A 20,723-nucleotide genomic window follows, 5' to 3' on the forward strand; every position below is an offset into this window, starting at 1 on the left:
ATGGAGATAATAAGTGATCTTCTGAATCAAGAGACTTTCTTATCCTGAATCATACAGCTTCTCCTTTCTGATATACTTATTAAAAAATAATAATAATAAATCATTTTTGTATAATAGATAAGAAAAATCAAACCAATTAAAATTTAACTGGGGATAAATAAGTCCTTAGAATTTACAAGCCCTATGATAAAGACTTACATGTAAGTACATTCAAAGATTTAAATGAAGCCCACAACCTCTAAGTTGTATCACTGTGATCAATGACTTATCTCTGACTCAGATTGTTTTCTGACAATTTTACTTCATGGTGAGTTTTTCCATTTGACAATTCTTCTTTAGAATTTAGCCGTGATGACTCAGGGCACCTAGATGCTACGAAGGAGCTTTCAATTTAAGAAGTAGGAGGAGAATGAGGGGGCATATTGAATCATTAACAGCCTATTCAGTTTTGAAAACTACCAAATCCTTTTTGGAAGCCATTTTAAACACAGCTTCAAGAGGCAGATTCTGGCGGAAGCCTTAAAAGACTGGGCTTTTAAGAGCTCAACTCTATGCAGATAAACTGGCATGCCATTTCTACAAGAGATACAATCAAGAAGCTTCAGCAAAATGAGATTTACTTTTTGTTGAGGAAGTGCTGTTGGTGATGAAATTTTAAAAAGGTAGTCCACCTCAAAATTCATAACTCCTTCAGTGAACTGATAGGACTAATTCAGAGACTGAATCATCCCATTTTAGATGAAAATTACAGTAAAGCAATAAGTAAATTTGAAATCTTTCAGTACATGAAGTCCGTCTATAGGGCTGTGGTTCCTAATTAGAAGCAGCCAGAACTTTATAAAAGAGACACATTTCACACGTTTTCTCATGAATGATAAACTTAACTTTGTAATTTGGATGTTTTGGTCCTTTGGTAAGTTTTAAAGTATGGTAGTAAGGGACAATTCGAAGAAACATCCATTATGTTAACTGTAGTCTAAAATTAAAGAAAATCAGCTTTGAGTGTTTCCAGTACATGCAGTTCATTAAATCTGGCATAAACTCCCAGGAACATGAAGTACTGTGGACAGTATCTGCCAAGAACCAGGAGTACAACACTAAGGTTTTGAAGAACCACACACCTTCAATTGTTTTCATTTATTGTTAAAAAATAAAATTAAACTTAATTGTGCCTTCTGAAGATTAAGCCAACTGACATGCTGAACACTACAACTAGCAAAAAATCAGGGCCACTCGCCTCATATTTCATTCTATGGAAGGAAGAAGTTATAAATGACTTCACCATATTATTGACCTTTTTCTCCTTTCCTCTCGACTGTCAAAAAGCAGCTCAACATGAGTCTAGACACAGTTTTTCCCCAAGGCCGTTTAGGATTAACTATTATTACAGTGATGATGAAGTCCCTGATTGTTTGACATTTTCAGAAAAGACAACAACATACACCAAGAGCTGAAAACAGCTTTTGAAATTCCACTAGGCTAGTTTAAGTATAGATTCGTATAGATTGTGTATAGATGCAGGATTAACTTATGAGGCTTTCAAATCAATGAGTTTATTACTATTTCCTACATTAATGAGTTCAAAAAGTATTCCATCCTATAGGTCAGTTAGTGCCAGCTAATACAATATACCATCCCTCCACCAGAATACACACCAAAAATAGCACAAGATAAAAAGAAGCTAAGTACATAAGACACAAATAGGAAAAGTGTTATACTTGCCATCTACATGTCACTTCTTCTAGGCCCTTAATTCATTCCAAGCCCTCTTTATAAATATTTAAAAATGGCAGACAAATGTAGAAAACACTGTATAAGAGCAATGGGCACTACTAAAGCTGGTGAAGGAAGATAAACAGAGCCAGTGAGAGTGATGGAGAGATGAGCATGAGAGAGAGATGAAGTGAGAGAGGCAGGGATGTGGAATATGAGTATTTGCAATGCACAAGGTGAAAGAAATAACCTAGAACCTGATGCTGCAACCATCTATAGAGCTTAAGTAATAGACTGAACAGGCTCAGCGGCCATGGCTCACGGGCCCAGCCACTCAGCAGCATGTGGGATCTTCCTGGACTGGGGCATGAACCCGTGATCCCTGCATCGGCAGGCGGACTCTCAACCACTGCGCCACCAGGGAAGCCCATGAATTTCCATATAATTTTTAACTACTGTTAATCATCATCAATTCCAAGATGAAGTACAGGCTTTATCATGGTCATAATGCTTACGTCAACATGAAATATAACATGTCCCTTTTGCAAAGCAACTTTTTTTCTTAAAATGGAAGGTGTATTATCATTATTATTCTCTACTTCATTTATAAGTTTGAGTCTTAGCTCATTAGGTCATGGACACTTAAATAGATTCAAGTTACAAGAATTATCTATCCATGGTCATGTTTACTATTTTGTGAGAACCAATTTTTTGCTTTCCTTCCTTTTCTTGCTCCCTCCCCCTCTCTCTTTCTCTTCCTCCTCCCTCAGAAGTTATTTATTCCACAAAAATGGAAATGAAAAACAGATTCATAATCCTACCACCAAAAGACTGAAAGCTATTTCTAAAACAAGCCACACATAAGTACAGTCACCACCTTAGAATTTCAAAGTCCTTTCTGAAAAACTACCACCACTTTTATTTTACAGATGAACCAAAGATAGCTTTTTAAAGACTTTCAGAGTTAGTGGAAAACCAAGAAATTAAACATGGGCTCTGTGTTCCATGCTCATAGGTTAGTGTTTAAAACGCATTAAACAATCCAGCCTAGCAGCTCAATCCTAATAGTATGTGCAGTATATGAAGAAAGGGTCTGGCTATCTACCTATCTATCTATCCACCAAAGGGACAAAAACTCTTGAGTGAATTAAAGAACTAGATTCCTAACAATTTTCTGAAAAATAGGAAGCGTTGTTAAAGTATTCCTTATACAGTTATATACTTATATGCTTAGTGGTCACTTTTTGCAATCTATTATATAATAACATTTCACAAATTCTACTTAATCCCATTATATTCTACACATTATTGGTTAAAGAAAATATGTGCCTTCCCGTTACGCATAATTAACTAGAAAAAGGATGTTTTCTTTATTCAGTGCTGTCAGTAGAGTAAAAACCACTGAAATACGTTTCATTTCTCAGGTTGGAAGACTTATTCTTATAAAAAAAATGAACTAGTATAAAAGTATTCAAAATTAGTAATCTCTACATGTACACTGCCCTTTAAGTAGAAGATTTAAAAAACCCATATTTATGGAAGGTTTTTTCTGGGGGTGGGGCTTTCAAACATTTGGAGGATGAGGACTGATTTTTCTATAATTTTAATCAAGATTTAAAAAGAGGGACTTCCCTGGTGGCACAGTGGTTAAGAACCCGCCTGCCAATGCAGGGGACACAGGTTCGAGCCCTGGTCCGGGAAGATCCCACATGCCGCGGAGCAACTAAGCCCGTGCGTCACAACTAGTGAGCCTGTGGGCCACAACTACTGAGACTGCATGCTGCAACTACTGAAGCCCGCGAGCCTAGAGCCCGTGCTCTGCAACAAGAAGCCACTGCAGTGAGAAGCCCACGCACCACAACGAAGAGTAGCCCCCACTCACCGCAACCAGAGAAAGCCCGCAGGCAGCAACGGAGACCTAACGCAGCCAAAAATAAAATAAATAAAGTTATTTTTTAAAAAATATTTAAAAAGAGTTCTTTATGGGAAATCAGCATGTTCTTGAAAAAATTACTAATCTGAGATTTGAAGCATGAATACAAGAAGACTTGAAAGCCAGATTCCTAACACTAAACATGTGGCTAGTCTTTCAATTCCCAAGTGTATGCCATTGCAACAAGAAAGTTATACAATTTCATTACAACGATAAATGCCATCTCTTCAGTCTTAGATGCATGACACAAATGAAACTTATCAGCAATGACTGTTTTGAATACTTAAGAAATATGCATGGTCTTGTATGTATATGTTATGTGTTTTAATGTATGAGACAGAACTTAAATATCCAAATGAGTATAGTCTCTTCCATATTAGTCACTCTCACAGGTTATATCCTTACTTTAAATGATGCTATAATTGTCCAGAACATTATAATAAAGTTCCTCTTTAGTCTACGGGTGGATCTGATTTTCAGAAACAGTAATGGCCTTCTCAGAGTAGATCTGACATTTACTAACAGCCTGAAGTTATTTCCTATTTTCTTTCTGTCAAAATCCTTTCTGAGTCATATCTGATAAATAAGGTATCATGAGGCTAATACCCCCCTTTTTCCTTAAAAACAAGGCAGAAATAGAAAGTAATGAGCTCTGTTCATGAGTGGCTCTTAAACTGGCTTAGAAGGCAATTAAAAAAAAAAAAAGAACCAAAAAAATTTGAGTAATGCTAGTATTGTTGAAATAAGTGTAGAGCTTCCAGGGGGACTAAACTAGACTTATTTTAGATAAGTGTATAAAATAAATATCTTTTACTTTAAAGGAAGGATGGACAACCAAGTCCTGTACCATCTGGTCTCCTCTACCCTTCCTTTATATTTCTGACTATCCCCTGCTATTATTCTCTCTCACTCTAACCCAGACACACTGGTTTTCTTGTAATTTCTTGCATTCCAATCAAGCTCCAATCTCAGGGTCACTGTACTCACTGTTCCCTCCACCTGGAATGTCCTGCCGTAAGATTACCTGCAAGGCTTACTCCCTCACCTCCTTCAGGTCTTTTACTCAAATAACTATCACCTTCTCACTCTCATCCCATACATTCCCTCTTCCCCCTTTCTGCTTTATTTGTGTGTGTAAAACTGTTAATTATGGAAATTTTCAAACCTACACAAAAGTAGAGAGAATATAAGAAATCTCATGTATCCATTATCTAGTTTCAAAAATTTTCCAATATAGGGCCAATACTGTTTCATCTATGCTCCTCTCCCCTGCAAATTATGTTAAAGTAAAAAAAATCCAGATACCATATTTTAATTCATAAATATACCTCCAAAAGGTAAGGACTCTTGTTTTAAAACCATAAAACATTACTACACCCTAAAAAATGGACAATTCCTTTTTATTAAACACCCATCAATGTCCAAATTTCCCAAATTTTTCATCAATGTCCTGTTACAGTTAGTTTGCTCAAAGCAGGATCTAAGGTCCACACAATACATTTGGTGGATATGCTCCTTTAGTTGCTTTTAATCTTATATCCCCCCCCCATTTCTTGTTATTTATTTTTTAAAGAAACCAGGTCATTTGTCATTAAAACACAAAATATTTTACCTTTTTATTGTCTGTGTCTTGTTATTAGAATGTAAACACCATAAGGCAGAGATTTTAGTCTGTGTGATATCAGCATCTAGACCAGTGTCTGACACATAAAAGGCATCCAATAAGTACAAAATGAATATTTGGCATTCATGCCAAAAGCCCACCACCCACCCAACTGCAGAAATTGCTAATCACAGCACTCGTTCCTGCTGAGTCTGAACCAGGACTCCCGATTTTCTAAACATAAGACTCTAGGCAGTCACCACCAGGCAATCAGATTTGGTACCCAAGATGAAATCTATTGGCTATATCCCTGTTTTAGCCCCCTTCAAAGTAAGTATACGTCTATCTCTAAAACGGATTCACATACCTAGTATTTGGAAATTTAGCTGAAGCTTAGCATAATAAATTACTGACTGTATTTCTTGTCAAGTATGTTTAAACATTTCTTAGCTCATTTTAGACAATTTAGGGGAAAAAGCAAATTGCAGCCAAAAAATTAACAGAAAAAGAAACTGCAGAACATGGTGGGAAACTGGGGGGGGGACTACATATTTTTAGAACTAGCAACATCCCAAGAGGTTCATTATAAAATAAAAATCAGCAATAAATTCTTTGAAAAGGAAGTAAATTACATGTGTACTCAATTAAAAACTTTTAACTACATGAATGGTCACGATTAACTGAGGGATGACAAACATCAGGATTTTCCCATAGGCACCAGCAACATATTCTATTTTTCTGTAAACGGTATTTTGAGGTGTAAAAAAGCATTACAGGCGTGATACAAGGAGTAACATGTAGAACTCTACTTCTCTGAAACGGAGTTTATTGTGGCAAAAAATCTAAAACATGTACAACATTCTGAAAAAATAATCAGGTGTTCTTAGACTCATTTGCAGTTCAGTTCTCTTAAATCACCTGATGAAGCTCTTTTCCTCTTAAGTTTACTTCTGAAGGAAGCTATGCTAATTGAAGGGCTCCAATCACATGTTCATCAGTCACTTCTATTTAAAAAGAAAAAAATCAGAAATTCTCTGACTCAGGAAATCTTGTGCTTTCTCTTTATTACTTGTAAATTCATTCAGCAAAAACAAAAACTACGTAGGACCTACTAAGTGCAATTATTTTCAGCCTTTGGAAGGAAAAATTATTAGAAGGGATCTTTCAAGAGAACATAAAACAAGCTAGTGGTACAACTTGAAATTATATCTAGTTCTTTCAGTGTCCAATATTTCTTGTTTTGAGGTTCCCACACATTTGTCTGGGGAAAATGTTCTCTGGCAGAGGTCAAACTTAAAAGAAAAACAATAAACCTCCACTACCACATGTGTAAAAAAACTCCAACAACCCAAATCCCTTGAAAGAATGCTTTCTATTTACTTTTCCTGTGTGATATATTTACAGAGAATCATGGAAAGATGGCTAGAGATCTATAAACAGAAAATGCTAAGTGGAATTCACTGTTTACAGACTTTAGCCAGAATTTTGTCCCTTATACAATGTTGTCAGGAATCTGTACTATTGTACTCTAGAAAAACATCTTCACCACGTTTCCTTCGTTCTACTGATTTTCTTCCTTCTTTCTACTGGCTCTTAAATGTTTTATTCTCCTCAAATAAAAGACACAAATGTAACTTTATGAAATAAGATGATTTTTCCAAAGAAACTCCTAGAACCATCTCTCAGTGCCATCATGTGTTTGTCATTATGTTTTCATATATACAGTTAAAACAGATGAAACAAAATAATCCATATAAGCCTTTCTGATTTAATAAGTATGAGAATAGGTCTATATTGATATGCCATGGTAAGATGTATGTATGTGAGAATGTTAGACAGTTTTCAATTCTACCTCCTCCAGCTTAAAATCTCTATCAGTTACAGAAGCTTCTGTCTGAAAACAATTGTTCACAGAGCAGGACTACTGTAGTCCTTATCATCTGACCTACTGGACAACCACAATAAGGCATATTCTGAATTGACAGAACTCTTCATATACAAGTGACATTTTGACAACCTGAAACAAAGACAAAGGCAAACACACTCAGGCTTCCCCTTGAAACTTGGCTCAGTAGCTCAGCAGTACTAGACTCAGTTCCCTGCCCTGTACTTTTCACTCATTTCCTGTAAGGGGTCCCAAAGAAACTAGGAAACCTGCAATGCCAGCCTTTTTGACAGTCAACACTAACTTCTGCCTTTGGACTCCAGTGACTGAGAAGACATTGTGTTAGTAGCTACCTTAAAGTACAAATGCCTCTGGCAAATCTGGTTTGTAAACGTTACAGAAAAAGTTCAACATAACCAACTGTAAGGTCACCTAAATGAAAATTTTAAGGAGAGCACAGATTTCTGCACCCCTCACCCCAAATCCGCCACTAAGGCACAATTCCCAGATCACTTTTTTCAAGTCAATAAATACTACTATTATTACATTACAGCACTTCTATAATATTAATAAAAACCTAGGTGACAGTTTTCTCTTTAAAAGTCTTAAATTTATTAAATGAAGTATTATAACCACTTCACTACATACAATTTTCCATACACTTAACTGTATGTTCCAAACAACTTATTTTTCAATTTTTTAAACTCAAGATCTCTTTCAACATACTACAGAAAGGGGACAGGTTAGAGGATTGGGGGAAAAATATTAAAATAACAAATGTCTTTTCCTTTTCTGATGGGACCACCAGAATCTAAAATCTGGGGGCAACTATAAAGTACAAAATTAAGTTCAAGAGAATTTAAGAAAAGAGAAAGTACTGTTACTACAGTTCTGATCATTATTCATCTCAGGAAATAACTAGTAGAAATGATGCTTGATTTAAATTTTTAGTACCTTCCAGTTTGGTTCAACTACCAAAATAAACAAACTTGTCCTCAGAATTATGTATTTTCCTCCAGAAGAGGTTTTTGATGTGAATAAAAAACATAAGGAATTCCTATGCTGTATTTGTACAAGAAGGACAATGTTTTGAAAGATATAAATCTGATCACACCGAGAAAACATTTTCTCTGTTAGCTATAAAGAAAACGTCATAAACCGAAACCGAAGAACTGGAGAAACCGAACCTTCTCCACAATTCAAAAATTTAAATTCACACTACTATGCAAACTAAACAACAACAACAACAACATTCTTACGATTCTGCTCAGCTATAAAAGTAACACATAGTCAATGTAGAAAAAGACAAAGCCAGTTCTAAAACAAAAGATCAGCTGCTAAGAAAACAAAATAACATTTTGCAGAGTAAGAGAAGTACACAGTCTTTGAACCAAAACAAATAGATGACCGTTTCGTACACTTAAAGCGTCAGTTCTTAGCACAACCAGCGCTTTATGGATAAAGTGCTCACTCAATTATCTGATGACTAAACGATGGTGCTATTAAAACCAAGACACATTTCCTTGAGTGTAGTGATTAAAATCTGTTAAGCCTCCATTAAAAAAATCTCTGCCCTCCCTTCCCCAACCCCCATCCCCCACCCCCATCACTGCTCTCCCGCCTTGTAAGAGACTTGCATGTACAAAAATAAAAGTAGATGGGTGAGGTGAGTTTGTGATGTACAGTATTTTCCCCACTCGGAGCATTTTTCAAGACTCTTTTGAGGTTTTAAGATTCAAACACTATGTAAAAAGAGTTATTGTTTGAACTACCTAACAATCACCCCGACTTCTTTTAGACTTTAGTTAGCCTGTGAGCAAAATGAGCATCTTTAACTTTTCCACGGGGCACTGAAGAACGAGTTCTTTTACTCATAGGTGCTTTCAGGTCCTCAGACACCAGGTGCGGTGGAAGAGAAAGCGTATCCATCAATTAGAGAGCTCTTCTGGACCTCAGTTTACCTACTTACAGAAACGGGCTTATTAACCTGTTTCGTAGGGGCCCCGGAGGTGTAATTAATTAGTGTTTTTAAGTGCTCTGAGATCCAGAGACGAAAGAAAACGCGAAGGACACGCAAAGATGATGGCAATAATCGTAACAAAAAAAAAGAATGACTAACTTGGGAGTCTGTGTTATGTAAGGAAGGAAGACGAAGTTATCAGATTCGCACAAACAAAAGCCCACCACCCCTTTGTTTCTCTTTTTTCTGTCTTGCTCCCCGCCCCCGCGGAGCTCCCCTCCAGCAGCTGGCGGCCCGGCGCGGGGCTCGGACTTGGCCGCCGCGCGCCCGCACTCAGGCGGAGGGGGAGGGGGCGCCCGCCGGCTCCTGACAAAGGCGCTTCCTCCTGCGAGAGCGCTGGATGCAGGCGCCGCAAACTCCTCTCTCGGCCGCCTCCGGCGCGGGGGCGCGCAGGCGGGCGGGGAGAGCCGGCCGGCCGCCGGGGGAAGCCGCCGAGGAAGTTGCGCGCCCGCCTGGCCCGCATCCCTCGGTGGCCCCGCCGCGACCCCTCCCACGGCACGCCGCGGCCACACTCACCGGACAATTGCTGATGGCCGGAATCCCAGCACGGCCCCGAGACCCGGAGCGAGGGGGGTGAAGGGTGCGTGCGCGAGGAGCACGAGCAGACAGCCCGGCGTTCCACCGCAGCCTTCCTCGCCTGCCGGCCGAACCCGGCGAAAGGAAGTTGGTCGCGGAGCCAAGCGCTGGAGAAGCCGCGGGCGGAGGGAAAGCCGTGGGGTCCGCTTTGTGATGCGCTCCCGGAGGGCTCGAGGCAAATCCGAACGTGCGGCGCGGCTTGTGCTGCTGCTGGAGGCGGCGGCGGCGGCGGCGCCCCCCGACGGTTCCTCCGCCTCACACCGCCTCTGGGTCTCTGACACACTCTCGGAGGGAGGGGAGGGGACTAGCTGGAGGGCGGGGCCGGAGGGAGGGGACGGGGCAGGGCCACAGCGGGAGGCGGCGCCGCGGCGCCGAGTGGTCTCTTGGGAGTTGTAGTTCTCTGAAGAAAAAAGGTGTACCTTGTTGAGGATGTTTCCGGGCTCGCTCTGCACTGCGCATGCTCGAGGGGAGAGGCTCGGCCCCACTGTTACTATGCTCACCGACACACTAAGGAAGGGTACGTGTTCAGTGCTGCTCCTGGCTGAACAAGGCCCTCCTTGTATTATGGTGCTGTTAGGGATCCCGCTCTTCGCTAGTCCTCCAACTCCTACCCTCACCACTCATAAGTGCCCAGTGAAATCTGACTTCTTCACCATATCTCGGTCTTCCCTGCTGCTTAATTTTATCCCATAAATTCGGAATCACGAATACCCATTTCCCTCCCTTCCCTCAGGCGAATCCTCTCTGCCTTAAATTCAAGGTTTTCTTTGCTTGTTTTTTTTTAACCTAAGACTTGTAGAAAGGTAGTTACTTCCAATAACTTAACAGTTAATTAGGTTACAAAACGGTTAGGAACATTGCCACTGTCAGATTCCGGTAGTTCATTTCTTCGCTCAATTAGTCACATCTAACTTTAAGGCCTGTAAAGGTAAAGCTCGGGATTAAGATCGCTGTATTTTACTTGGTCAGTGCAAAATAATCCAGATTTCTAAAATTTTAAGGCCTACAATTTTTAAGAAATACAAATTTCATAAAGTAGAAGTTTAAAAGATAAGTGGAAATTTGAACATTATTTACGATATATACATTGGCCAACTTTCATTTGGCAATAAGAGAAATCTGAACCAAGGTCTGAGTATGCTGTTGGGCTCATCAGCTAAGTCGACACCCACACAGGTGGTGGAGGAGAGTGGTGAAAGGCAGGACATGTTACTGGATCTCCAGAGGACTATAGGCAACCTGTCCCAAGCTCTTTTGTTTTCCTTCTCTGCCTACCTAGAACCCCATATTCTGGAAGAAAAAGATTAATGCTTAGAAATCAGAAACAGGAAAAGTTAAGGTTTTCGGGTAGAGAGTTTCGAGATCAAGTATCCTTATGTTTGCAGACCACATAATTATTCATTCAAAAAACATTTATTGAGTATACTATGTCTCAGGCACTTTATTAGTTCCCAGAAATAGAGATACAGGAATGTAAAAGAAGGATTTATTATTTTCAAAGTGCTTACTATGCAGAGGAGGAGCCAGGTAAATAAACAAACTCAGTGTGATAAATACTTTAGTAGGAAAGTACACTAGGTGCCTTGACATACAGTTACCCCAGACTCAGGCAGGGTCAGGAAATGCTTCAAAGAACATTTAAACTTGAGGATGACTAGGAGTTAGTGTGTTTGTGTGCTTTGGTGGAGGAAGGAGAAGGGAGAAGGGAGTGAGAGCATTGGGAGCGTAGGTTAGGGTTACAGTTAGGGCAGCGAGAGTAAAGTGATAAAGGCGTGAGATCAAAGAGTATTTTGGTTCAGCAAAGAGTTCAGCATTGCCTGTGGTAGGATGGGATTGAAGGGACTGGCAAAAGGAGACACGAGAAAGTAAAGGAGACAGATCATGAAGAATCTTGTACAATATGCAAAGAATGTAGAGTCTTTTCTATAAGCAAGGGAAAGCCATGCCAGGATTGGAAGCAGATGAAATTTTGGTAAGGTATACACTTTAGAAATGCATTTTATGCATTTTTAAAAAGATGAGAGCCTGAACTGGCACTGGCAGTGGCAGGAGACAGAACTGAGGGAAATCAGACACTATTTAAGGAATAGAATTACTAGAACCTAGTGAGTAAATTGCCTGTGTCTGGGGGTGAAGGGTGAAGGAAAGTTATCAATTATGATGCTTTGGGTTGCAAGCAGCAAAAAACTCAACTCTAACTGGCTTAACCAATAAACCAATATTGACCTGTCTAGATAGAAAGTCCAGTGAAAAGATGGGCTACAGGGCTGAAGGATTCAGCAGTTCAGTGATGTCATTAAGGACACGTTTCTTTCTTGTTTCACTGCTTTTCTTTCCTTGGTATTGGCTTTACAGTTGCCAACAATTCTTATGGCTGTGAGTTTCACCATCTAGGTCCAAGAAGAGAAGAAGAGAGAGTATTTATGAAAACTCTTTTAGAAAGGAGAGAAAACTTTCCCAGAAGCCTCAAGAATTGATTCATGGTGGCCAGGGGATTGCATGAGGCTAGTTATCTTAGGATAAAGACATATGCCCTGCCTCTAGGTCCAAAGCTGTGATGACAAGGTGTGGATATCCCAATGAAAATTGAGGTGATTACCTAGAAAAAGAAGAATGGAGGCTGAGAAGGGGAGAGCCACAATACCTACTACAAGGAAGGAGAAAGATGATGACTCACAGATGCTTGGCTTGTATGATTATGAGCTAGTGATGCCATTCACTGAGTTAGGGAATACAAGACATTGAGCAGATTTTGAGGGGGAATTTGACGAGTTCATTTTGGATATGCTGAGTGTGAGATGGCTCTGAATCTAGGTGGAGAAGTGGAGTGGGCAGTTATACATATGAATCTAGTGCTCTGAAATCTGGACAGCAGAAGATATAATCGGAGTATACCATCATATAGATGGTAACTGAAATTTTGGGAGCAGATGAGATCAGCCAGGGAGAGAATGCACAGCAGAAAAGGAGGAGCCAATAATAGCATCAAGGTATCTTCATGCTCTTCCTGCCTACGTCTTAAGTGCTGGGAACATCAGCACTGAAAGAGTAGGCAGGAAGAGCATGAAGATGCGTTGGAACTAGCAAGAGAACTAGGACATATTACAAAGTAGGAAAATGTAATCTATTACATTTTCAGGAAAAAAAGATAATAAACAAAGCCAAAAATGACAGAGATGGCAGAATTAGCAGTCAAAATATTAAAACAATTATTATAAATATGTTCTATATGCTGAAAGAGAGAAATTAAAGACATAAAAATGGAATTTCTAGAGATTAAAATTGCAACTTCTGAAATAAATTTTTCACTGGATCAGATTAACACTCAGAAGTAGATTAGGCACTCATAAGAAAAGATGAGTACACTTGAAGACATAACAGTAGAATCTAGCCAAAATAAAGCACACGAAGAACAAAAACCAAAAAAAAAAAAAAAAACAAAGAAAGAAAAAACCAGAGAGCCTTGGTGATCTGTGGGATAATACCAAATATTCTAATATATGTGTAATTGGAGTTCCAGATGAGAGGAGGGTGAGAGGGGTGATAGAAAAATTATTAGTAATATGGCTGAAAGTATTTTCAAATTTGATGAAAATTATAAACCCAGAGACTCAAGAAGCTCAGTAAACCCTCAGCAGGATAAACACACACATGCACACATGCTCACAAAAACCACTGCAAAAGACATCATTAAATTGTTGAAAACTAGTGATAAGAAGAAAAGATTAAAAGCAGCTGGTGGAAAAAAAGGTAGGTTATGTATAAGGAAACAAAGACGAAAATTCAGTAAACTTCTAAATTAGAAACTATGCAAGTCAGAAGACAATGAAACGGCATTTTTAAAGTGCTGAAAGAAAAAAAAGTCTGTCACATAGAATCCTATATTTAGAGAAGATATCTTTCAAAAATGAGGCTAAAGAAAACAAAAGCTGAGAGAATGTTGCCAGCAGAACTGCATTACAAGAAATGTTAAAGCAACTTGTTTGGCATAAAAAAACAAAACCACATGGAAACTTGGATTTATGCTAAAGAATGAAAAGTGCCAGAAATGATAACTACATGAGTTAATATATAAAAGACTTTCCCCTCATTTAAAAAAATTTAAAAAGATAATTGACTATTTAAAGCAAAAATTATAACATATAAGTAGAAGTAAAATGCTTGACCACAATAACTATTTGAACTCAAAGGATGGAAGCAGGAAATAGAATTATATCATTAGAATTTACATTATACTATTATTTGAAGGTAAATTGTGATAAATTAAAAATGCATATTGTAAACCTTAGAACAGCCCTCAAAAATAAAACAATCAGGTATAGCTAATAATAAACAGGTATAGATAATAATAGGTATAGCTAATAAAAACAGAAATATAGATGAAATCTGTGTCCCTAATGACCATGGAACTGACATACAGCTCTGGACTTTTCACCTCCTGACTTCTTTTAAGTGAAAGAGAAATAAACTTCTGTCTTGTTTAAAGGTATATTTATTTTGTAGTCTGTGCTATGTACAGCTGAACCTAATCAGAATAGCCACAAGCCTAAAAGTAGTTTCATCAAGTGTATTTCCCAGAATCAGGCAGACCCGCACATTGCCCAGAATTTGGCCACATGGCCAATAACTTCAACACATGTTCTGGAGTTCATAATTGTCACTATAATTCCAAGGATAGTTCATCTTTTGTATGAACATCACTTACTATTAATTCTTCAGTTTTTCTTGAAGGAGAAGATACATGTAAATTGCTTAGCATAGTCCTTGGAATATAGTAAATGCTCAGACAATATATGTTACTTTAAAACAGATCCACAATAATAAGACAGATGTACCACCTTTTAGACATATGGTGGGGTTTGTGCTCCAAAGTTAGGTGTAGAAAATCAAGGTGGCATTCACTTATATATCAAAATCTGTGAATCTCTTTTTGAAATTGTATCCACCACACAGTTCTGTACAGTTCTTCAAAATCTGCAGTCCTTTGAACAGAGGACAGTTCAGTCATGGAAAGTGAGTGCACCTCTGATTACCATCTACTCAGTCCACATATCTAGTTTAATACCTTCATTTCCTTGACCGAAGGAGCTAATCTTTTGTTGTCTATCTGCAATTTCAAATTTGGTATACTCAGATATCTAGCCATTTCAGTAAGAAAGTGAATCCTAAGGGACTAACAAGTTGGATTATTTCTATCCCTTAAATTCTAAAAAGTTTTTCATCTTGGGAAGTTGCTCAGTAAATTTCAGCATTTCCTCTACCATATGACTATGCAAAAATCAACTAAAACTATGTTTCTCCTCTCCCCCAAGCAAATAAAAATGGTATTTAGGATATGAACATAAGGAAAAATCACAATATTGGTACCTTTCTCTAAAACATCATGTGATAAATCTAGTTTACTAGTAAATGATGCAGAGGAAATTGGACACACCAAACTTTTCTTATGACTTGAAAAAACTGTTGCAAACTTGTTTTTCTCCTTTTATTGGAAAATTTTAATTTCCTGCAAGTGAACATATCTTTTTATATTTAGTCCAAATTTCTCTTATTTTATATGGACAAATGATTATATACTGTTAATTCATGTATGCTAAAAGTTATTTTTTGTTGCTAAAAATTCAGGCAGCCTTCCCTTTGGGATCAGAAAAACCCTAGACTGCATTTTGGACTGCATATCAGACTCTTGCTGAGATTCTTGGATTTGAGAGTAATAAAGTATGTGTGTGTGTGCTCGTGCATGTGTGTGTGTGCATGTGTGTGTGTTCAATATTCAGATAATAAATAGGTTCTCTCTCAAAACTCCTACCTTCCAACATTCCTCCCCCAAATAAAATTATTCTCTCCTAATGTCCTCAAAGTCTCCAAATAGCTCATAGCCAACATGGAACATGTTCCTATTTAAAACCTGTGAATGGCACACAATTTGAAGGCCTGGGCTTTCACTCAAAAGATTTATAGGCCCCAAATGCTGGCTCTGACATTTTAGATATATTTGGAAAATGTCAAAGACAAGCTAGTTAAGATTTTAATGTTTTAAAGGAGTATGCTTGTACACCAAAGAATGCAGCCTATATATTCTCAGTATTAGTCCAACCAACATGAGTGCCAGCAGTTATTTTGGAACTTTAAAAAATACTGAATAATGAGAGAAGTGGAAAACTCATGAAGAGAAAATTTAGATTGTGTTTCCAACCCTATCGATTTATTTACTCATGGAATAATTACTTGTATTTTTGTACCTCAAATTTCATGCATTCATTCTTTCACCAAATACTTATTGAGCATCTACTATGGTGCCAGGTTACGGACACAAAGATTAATTAGCCATGTTCCCAACCCTGAAAAAGCTTATAATCAAGTGAATAGGTAAGTGCAATAAAATTTTACAGGCACTTTTCTAGAACGATGTTTAGGGAATAGTGAGAATGTAGACGGGGGAATAATCAATTTTTCATGAGAATGCAGTCAGAAAACACTTCTAAGAGGAGTTGGTGGTTGAGCTGAGTCCTGAAAAATGAGAAGGTGTTCATCAGGTAAGCAAGGACATTTCAGTATAACTAGCACTTTAAGAAAAGACATGGAAAAATGAAATAGCAGGGCCTATTTAGAGAACTACAAGCCGTTCAATATGGCCAGATCATAGGGTGTGACATGGGCACCCTGAATGTTGAGGTTGGGGGAATTTTCTGGGATCAGATCATGAAAGTCATTGTATGCCATGCCATGCCATGCCAAGAAGTTTGGCAATGAGGAACTGTTGAAAGATTTTAAACAGAGGAGTGACATAAATCATATTTATCTTTGAGCATGGTGATCAGTTAAGAGAATATGCAATAATTCAGGTGAGAAATGATGGACAAACTAAATAGCTGTGGAGCATGAAAAGAAGAGAACAGATACCAAAGACATTTAAGAGGCAGACTGAACAGGACTTGATTGCTGATTGGATGTGAGAGGTAAGAGGAAAAGGAGGGAAGGATAATGTGGAGGTTCTGATTGTGTAACTGGGCATTACATATTGGAGTTATTCATTAGTACAGTGAACACTAGAGGAGAAGCAACTTTGTAGAGAAGGATAATGATGAATTTCATTTTGGACAGTTAAGCTTGAAATGAATTCTATGATAACCAGTAAACATAAGATAAATATTTAGGACTCATCCCATCACTGAATCCAAGAATGTGGATAAGATCACCCAGGAAGAGTGTGTAGAGTAATGATGATGATGACAGTATTTAACATTTATTGCATTAGTAAGATCTTATTTGTGCCAAGCAACTGCTGTATAATATTTCATTTAATCTTTCCTACCACCCTATGAGATAAGTACTTGCAATGGTTAATTTTATATGTCAACTCCACTGGGCTAACGGAATGTCCAGATATTTGGTTAAACATTATTCTGGGTGTGTCTGTGAGGGTGTTTTTGCATCAGATTAACATTTTAATTGGTAGACTGAGTAATGGCCCTAATCTTCTTTACATTAGGGTCCTCCCTAATGTGTGGGCCCCATCCAATCAGTTGAAGGCCAATTTGTATAGAACAAAAAGGCTGACCCTTCTGCAAATAAGGAGGCTTTTCCTCCTGCCTGACTGCCTTGAGCATGGACATTGAACTTTCCCTGCCTTTGAACTCAAACTGAAACACTGGCTCTTCCTGGGTCTTGAACCTGTCAGCTGTCAGACTGGAACTACACCATAAGCTCTCCTGGGTCTCCAGCTTGTTGATAGCACATCTTAGGACTTGTCAACTTCCATAATTGTGTAAGCCAAATCTCTTTGTGTGTGTTTGTATGTGTATGTGTGTGTGTGTGTGTGTGTGTGTGTGTGTGTGTGTGTATATATAATTGGTTCTACCTGTGGCAGATACGTATGTGAGCTGCTACGAAGTACACCTATGTACATGCGTATGCATAGGTATGTAAGTGTGCTTGTGTGTTTGCTTGTGCATGTACGTATGTGTACATGTATGTATCTATTTATTTACGTATGTATGTATCTGTGTGTGTGTGTGTGTGTGTGTGTGTGTGTGTGTGTGTATATATAATTGGTTCTGTTTCTCTGGAGAACCCTAATACACTACTTTAACAGTTGAAGAAACCAGGGCTTATAGGCCTGAGGTTACTCAACTATACAAAATTGTGACTCTAGAATTCAAATCCAGGTTGTCTGAGCTCAGAGCTTGATCCTTGAAAACCAGAGAAAAAATCTTGAGGAATACCAACATTAAGGGCTGGCAAGAGGAAGAAAGAGACATTCATGAAGGAAACAGAAGGAATAGCAGAGAAGTAGGAAAAAACCCATTATGCATTACCATGGACTCCAAAGGAGGAAAGTGTTTTAGAATGGGGCAGGTTGGGTAAGATGAAGTTTGAAAAAATCCATTGCATTTGGCAGCTAAGAGGTCCCTAGTGTCTTTTTCCAAAGCAGTATCTTTTGGAGTATTTCAATATTTACAGTGAAAGGATATAAGAAATTTAAAAATATTTTATCAAAAATTTTAATTTTCTTATTCAAGATTAAAAACCTGAAAAAAGAAAAAAATAATAAAAGATTAGATCTGGGTGTAACCAACAAATTACTTATAGTTGAAAAACCAATGCTTTATATATTCAGACCAGTTAAGGATTATCATTAATATATGATTCTAAATCTTTGAGATATTCCATTATTAATTTATTGACTTTAATAGATACATTACTGTGGAAAATATGTCTATAAGGTTGTAGATATCTTTTTCACATAAGGTTTCATAGAAAAGGACAGTACCTCTGACTGTGATAGAGGAAATGGGAATCTTTTTGCAAAACAAAATACTCTTGCAAAAATACAGATGGTAAATGAGTGTTCTTTGAAACAAATTAAGATATTTTCTAAATCTAAGAGTTTACAAAACAAAACCAATGGATGTGACAATGTCCTTAATTGATTCTTCCCTGTTTTTCCTCCACCACCCCTTTCCTAGCTTCCATTGATCTGCTCACATTTTCCTTATTTCCCCCCATTTTATCCTTCTCATAACATGGTTCCCAGTTAGTGGTGTCACCAACCTCTTAGGGGGCATTTAGAAATGTGTGTGGTCATTTTTTGTTTTTCACAATGACTGAGCACTGCTATTGGCATTTCATAGGCAGGGCCAGGATTACGGCACAAAGAAGAAATGTCTTACTCAAAATGCCAACTGCATTGACTGGTTAGGTGGTTATACATTCCATATCCATCACTCCAATGGTTACCCTTAGATTTTTAATAGGGTATACTTATTTAATCAACATTTTAAAGCAGCTCCCAAACAATACAAGGAATTCAGAAGGATTCTGATCATACCCTGTCTGCCCCACCTTCCATATTATTGTTTTTAGTACTACCTTGTTCTTAACTCCCTAAAAGTCAGCTGTCATTGTTATTTTATTTTTTTTTACAATAAATGCATATTTATATTTATGTGTCTACATTCTCACCAACCTCTATTTTCTGTCACTTTCATTTTAGCTATTCTAGTGAGTATGTAGAATCCCACTGTGTTTTTTATTTCCATTTCCCTGATGGTTAATGAAGTTGAGCAACTTTCTGTACGAATATTGGCCATTTGGGAATCCTTTCTTTGAAGAGTTTAAGTTAAAATCTTGCCCATTTTCCTATTATAATTTCTTTTTATTATTAATAGAAGTTATTTATATATTCTAGTTATAAGTCCTTTATCATATATATGTATATATGTGTATATTGTATACATATATATGTATATAATATTTTTACTACCTGGACTAGTTTTTGTGAAAGTTTCTCAACTTGAGAGTCTCTTATCACAAAGGTAGTATAAATCCAGACCCTATAGTCACCAATTATGGAGCTTTGGGTTTAGATTCCTCCAAGGAGAATTTTTTTTCTCTACTCAGAGCTCAGAATAGAAAACAAACTGCTTGCTACTTGTCTAGTCTGGTAGACAAAACTTTTCTAGCTCCGTTTCACTGATTGTGCAGCTATTTAGAAGTCCTGGCATTAGCAGGAGTCCCAGTTCTAACCTTTGCACTGCAGGTGGGAGGGCACATCTCCTGTCCCCATGTGGGCATTGAAACCCTGGCCCCCAGCCCCTCAGGCCTAGATTCAGGTCTCTGACTTTGAGTCCCCTCCCCCTGACACAACATTTTTTTTTTTCTGGCAGCAGGGATTTCTCTTTCCTTCTCTCAAGCTTCATTTTTGTTTCTGTTGTTGTATTTACCCAGCATGTCTATATATTTGTATCAGAAAACGTGGCTCCAATTAGCTCAGTCTGCCATGATAGAGGAACCTATTTTTCATTCTTTTTGAAAACTATTTCAAACACTTAGCCATATACCATTACTTTTAAGAACACATCCAACTTTCTAAAATACTACTTCATTAGTAAAGTAAAGTAAAAAAGAAACACGTTGACTGTTAAGCATTACAGTCTCAGGTGGTAGTATAGAAACTCTTGTTACATGGTTAGGGAATACTGGGAAGCCAGGGTAGGGTGGGGAGAGGGTTTTGGGTAAAGAATCATATTTAAATTTGGTAAGTTATAGGACTATAAGCTCACGATACTCACTTTAATTCTCCCTATTTCATCCTTCCAGCTAGGTAGGTGCCCCATAACCCAATCTTCCTTATTTGTTTCCTCTAGTCCTCTGAGTTACTTTAATAAGTAAAGTAGCAAGTTACTCCTTAAACTCCTCAGTTTTTTTTGGTTTCTGTTTGTGTGTTTGTTTGTTTTAATCTCTTTGTAGACTTAAGTACAGGAATCCTGGACTTTGCCAATAGAAATTTCCTATTTGAGTTCTGCCTCTCTGAGGATTGATTCTTCACAACTACCTCTCTTGAACTGGTACTGCTTTAATGATTTCTCACATAATTCCCCCATGCAGTTTCACATTCTGCCTTAATCATCTGTGACTCCTCCTGCTTGCCCTGCCTCCACAGTTACCTCTCAGAGCTCAGTTTCTTCACAACCCCACCTCACTGTGTCAC

General features: G+C 38.0%; 1 protein-coding gene across 2 annotated transcripts in view; it reads right to left on the reverse strand.

The window, feature by feature from the left end:
• Positions 1–9,805, reverse strand: part of PELI1 (pellino E3 ubiquitin protein ligase 1) — a 49,323-nt gene extending 39,518 nt beyond the window's left edge. Inside the window, exon 1 of one of the 2 annotated variants that reach the window (XM_024133537.2) lies at positions 9,671–9,805. The gene's annotated coding sequence lies outside the window, so the exon portion shown is untranslated. Of the gene's footprint in view, positions 1–3,595; positions 3,629–9,670 lie in introns of those variants that run through there. The other variant, XM_055089206.1, reaches the window with a different exon arrangement.
• Positions 9,806–20,723: the final 10,918 nt, after the last annotated feature.

This window comes from Physeter macrocephalus, chromosome 12, assembly GCF_002837175.3.
Source record: "Physeter macrocephalus isolate SW-GA chromosome 12, ASM283717v5, whole genome shotgun sequence".
Classification (NCBI taxonomy): Eukaryota; Metazoa; Chordata; class Mammalia; order Artiodactyla; family Physeteridae; genus Physeter; species Physeter macrocephalus.